The sequence below is a fragment of the Triticum dicoccoides genome, chromosome 3A, assembly GCF_002162155.2.
Source record: "Triticum dicoccoides isolate Atlit2015 ecotype Zavitan chromosome 3A, WEW_v2.0, whole genome shotgun sequence".
Lineage (NCBI taxonomy): Eukaryota > Viridiplantae > Streptophyta > Magnoliopsida > Poales > Poaceae > Triticum > Triticum dicoccoides.
Window position 1 is genome coordinate 279,236,940 of NC_041384.1, and position 4,374 is coordinate 279,241,313.

Here is a 4,374-nt window from a genome sequence, read left to right on the forward strand (position 1 = left end):
CGCCTCCCCTCCCGGTGACCAAATGGTCACGGGGCCGAGCCCGTGGTGCTCAGCGCGCCGCGCAAGCTCCCCCCCGGCCCCCGTAGCGCGCCCCCGTCGGGGCCCGAACCACCCCGCCGCCTCCGCCGCTCGCCGGCGCCGATTCCGGCCGAGTCCGGCCGCGCCACTGCCACCATTGGACGCGCCGTCCTCCCCGCTTCCGAACGCACCGCCCACGCCCCTTTTTGGCCACCGAATGACGAAGTCCGGCGAGGTCCGGCGCCCCCTCCGCCGCGGACGCCCACCGGGGCTCCCCAACGCTGGCCGCCGACGTGGCCGCCCGGGGCCACCGCCTGGGCCACTGACTGGTGGGCCCAGGCCCCCCCGCCGCCCTGATTGACTCGGTCAGCTGGGCTGACCGGTCCACCCCCCTGCCTATGACATGGGGGCCCCACCCCCAGGACGTTTTTAAAATAAAAGAAAAGGGAAAAGGAATTCAGATAAATATAATTAATAAAAATAATAATGAATAAAATTAATTAATTAAGTAAATAATTAATTTAATTAATCCTGATTAATTAAACCTAATGACTAATTAACCTAATTAACTACTGTTAATTAAACTTAACTAAGATAATTAGTTAACAGAGTATGACGAACGGGACCCACATGTCCGGGTTGACCTAGTCAACCCTGTTGACTGCTGACGTCAGCATGGCATCATGCTGACGTCATAATTCCATTTTTCGAATTAAATAATTAATTGATTAAATTCCAGAAATTAATAAAATCTTTAAAAAATCATATCTTTTAATCCGTAACTCGGATTAAAATATTTTCAACATGAAAGTTGCTCAGAACAACGAGACGAATTCGGATACGCAGTCCGTTCGTCCGCCACACCCCCTAACCTATCGAACCAGCAACTTTCCCCCTCCGGCTCCTCTGCCCGAAAACACGAAACACCAGGAATACTTTCCCGGATGATTCCCCCCTTAACCAGTACCACCTCATACCACGTTAGGGCACGCCTAGCATCGCTTCTTGGCATGTCATGCATCGATATGCATCTGTTTACTTGGTATTCATTGTTTCTTCCCCCTCTTCTCTCCGGTAGACTACGAGACCGACGCTGCTGCTGCCCAGCTCGACTACGGAGTTGACGACCCCTCTCTCTTGCCAGAGCAACCAGGCAAGCCCCCCCTTTGATCACCAGATATCGCCTACTCTTCTCTATACTGCTTGCATTAGAGTAGTGTAGCATGTTACTGCTTTCCGTTAATCCTATTCTGATGCATAGCCTGTCATTGCTGCTACAGTCATTGATACCTTACCCGCAATCCTAAATGCTTAGTATAGGATGCTAGTGTTCCATCAGTGGCCCTACACTCTTGTCCGTCTGCCATGCTATACTACTGGGCTGTGATCACTTCGGGAGGTGATCACGTGCATATACTATATACTTTACACTGTTACATTACCTGTGATACTGTTCGGAGTTGGGGGCTGAAGGGGCAGGTGGCTCCATCCCGGTAGAGGTGGGCCTGGGTTCCCGACGGCCCTCGACTGTTACTTTGTGGCGGAGCGATAGGGCAGGTTGAGACCACCTAGGAGACAGGTGGGCCTGGCCCTGTTCGGCGTTCGCGGATACTTAACACGCTTAACGAGATCTTGGTATTTGATCTGAGTCGGCTACGAGCCTATACGCACTAACCATCTACGTGGGAGTAGTTATGGGTATCCCGACGTCGTGGTATCAGCCGAAGCACTTCAGACGTCAGCGACGGAGCGGCGCGCGCCGAATTGGACTGGAACGCCACTAGGCTAGGTCTGCTTTCGGCCGCGTACGCAACATGCAGGTGTGCTATGGGCGATGGGCCCAGACCCCTGTGCGCTTAGGTTTAGACCGGCGTGCTGGCCTCTCTGTTGAGCCTAGGTGGGGCTGCGACGTGTTGATCTTCCGCGGCCGGGCATGACCCAGGAAAGTGTGTCCGGCCAAATGGGATCAAGCGTGTTGGGTAAGTTGGTGCACCCCTGCAGGGAAGTTAATCTATTCGAATAGTCGTGATCTTCGGTAACAGGACGACTTGGAGTTGTACCTTGACCTTATGACAACTAGAACCGGATACTTAATAAAACACACCCTTCCAAGTTCCACAGACAACCCGGTGATCGCTTTTCTACAGGGCGACGAGGAGAGGATCGCCGGGTAGGATTATGCTATGCGATGCTTCTTGGAGTTGCTACTTGGAGTTGCTACTTGGAGATGCTACTTGGAGGACTTCAATCTACTCTCTTCTACATGCTGCAAGACGGAGGCTGCCAGAAGCGTAGTCTTCGACAGGATTAGCTATCCCCCTTTTATTCTAGCATTCTGCAGTTCAGTCCACTGATATGGCCCTTTACACATATCCCCATGCATATGTAGTGTAGCTCCTTGCTTGCGAGTACTTTGGATGAGTACTCACGGTTGCTTTTCTCCCTCTTTTTCCCCTTTCCCTTCTACCTGGTTGTCGCAACCAGATGCTGGAGCCCTGGAGCCAGACGCCACCGTCGACGACGACTACTACACCGGAGGTGCCTAATACTACGTGCAGCCCGCTGACGACGACCAGGAGTAGTTTAGGAGGATCCCAGGCAGGAGGCCTGCGCCTCTTTCGATCTGTATCCTAGTTGGTGCTAGCCTTCTTAAGGCAAACTTGTTTAACTTATGTCTGTACTCAGATATTGTTGCTTCCGCTGACTCGTCTATGATCGAGCACTTGTATCCGAGCCCTCGAGGCCCCTGGCTTGTATTATGATGCTTGTATGACTTATTTATGTTTTAGAGTTGTGTTGTGATATCTTCCCGTGAGTCCCTGATCTTGATCGTGCACATTTGTGTGCATGATTAGTGTACGATTGAATCGGGAGCGTCACAAGGACACAACACTCCGGTTAAATGGATAAGCAAAGGAAAGAAACATGATCTTTGATAAAACAATATGATGGTTGAAGAAGCAATATCACAATGCATCCGGAATGAAAGAATAGAAGTTGGATCGTCGAAACAAAAGAACGGAGAATAAAACACCATCTTCTACCTCAAATGAGCTTGAAAAGCATCTTGACGAGAAGGGTCGAACGAAATTGTTGGAAACCCAACAACGAAAAGAGTAAGCTTGTTGTGGGCTTATGGAAAACATCTCAAAATCAAGAGGTGAAATTCTGCCACTAACGAAAATAGGATTGGATTGATAAGAACAAGGAGAAGAGAAACTATATTCACCGGGAGGATAAATGAAGAACTTGGGTCATTTATGAGCACCATAATTAGCAACAATCCTTAGGGAAGGCTTTAGGTGAAACATGACACAAGATAACTCCAACGAAGAGGTTGATGGATTTAAAATACCTCATTCTTAACAACATGTGAATCATGAAACACGAACTCAAATTATCAATAATGACATAATACCATCTCCAATGATACGGTAGAAAGAATTGCACTCCAGATTGCAAGATGAAGAATGCTTGAGCTCCTTAGAAAAGAATCTCGATGAAAAACTTGGAGAAGTAAATAAATCCTTGATAAACCATCATGTAGTGCCTCCATGAAGAACTCTGGTAACAAAGAATGATCAAACGAAAGGAAAGAGAAGTCGAAAACACAAGGTGAAGCCTTGCGATTATTTAGATGGAGCTTCGCGACGAGATAATACAGAAAAACTTGGAACTCCGGAAAAGAAAAGATGAAACAATTGAAATAGAGAATTTGATGAACCTCCGGAATAAGGAATAGAATTTACTCGATGAAACAAGAATAAGAATAACATTATGCTCATCCTTCACTAATAAGATTGATGACAACCAATGGATTTGGTATGCAACTTATTCTCGTAGAAAGGATTAAGATAGATATGGAGCAAACTTAAGACGGTCTTTAATGATCCACCAGTAGGATTGAAAACAACGAATACATTGATATGATAAATGAAGGAAGAAGAATCTTGGAAGAACCACCGTAAGAATTGAAAATGAACGAAGAAAAGAGATGAATCACCGGTAAGAATTTGCAAATGAACGAAGATACATGAGGAAATTTAGATACAAATGAACGAATAAAATACGAACTGATTAGAGAATACTTGAATGATGCACCGGTAAGATTTGGAGAACAATAGCTGAAAGCTGGAATGAATAATTCTAAGGTGATGGGCTCCGAAGAATCAAACTGAAAAGACTCCTGAATTGCTCCAAAAGGATGAAAAAAATTCTCACAATTGAAAACAATTATGAGAGGATGGCAACCAGCTAGAACCACGAATCTTGAAGAGAATGGAGCAAGATTTAAGAGAAACTCTTCTTCTGTCTTTAAATGTTGATAATGATGATGAGAAGCACCACCAAGAATTG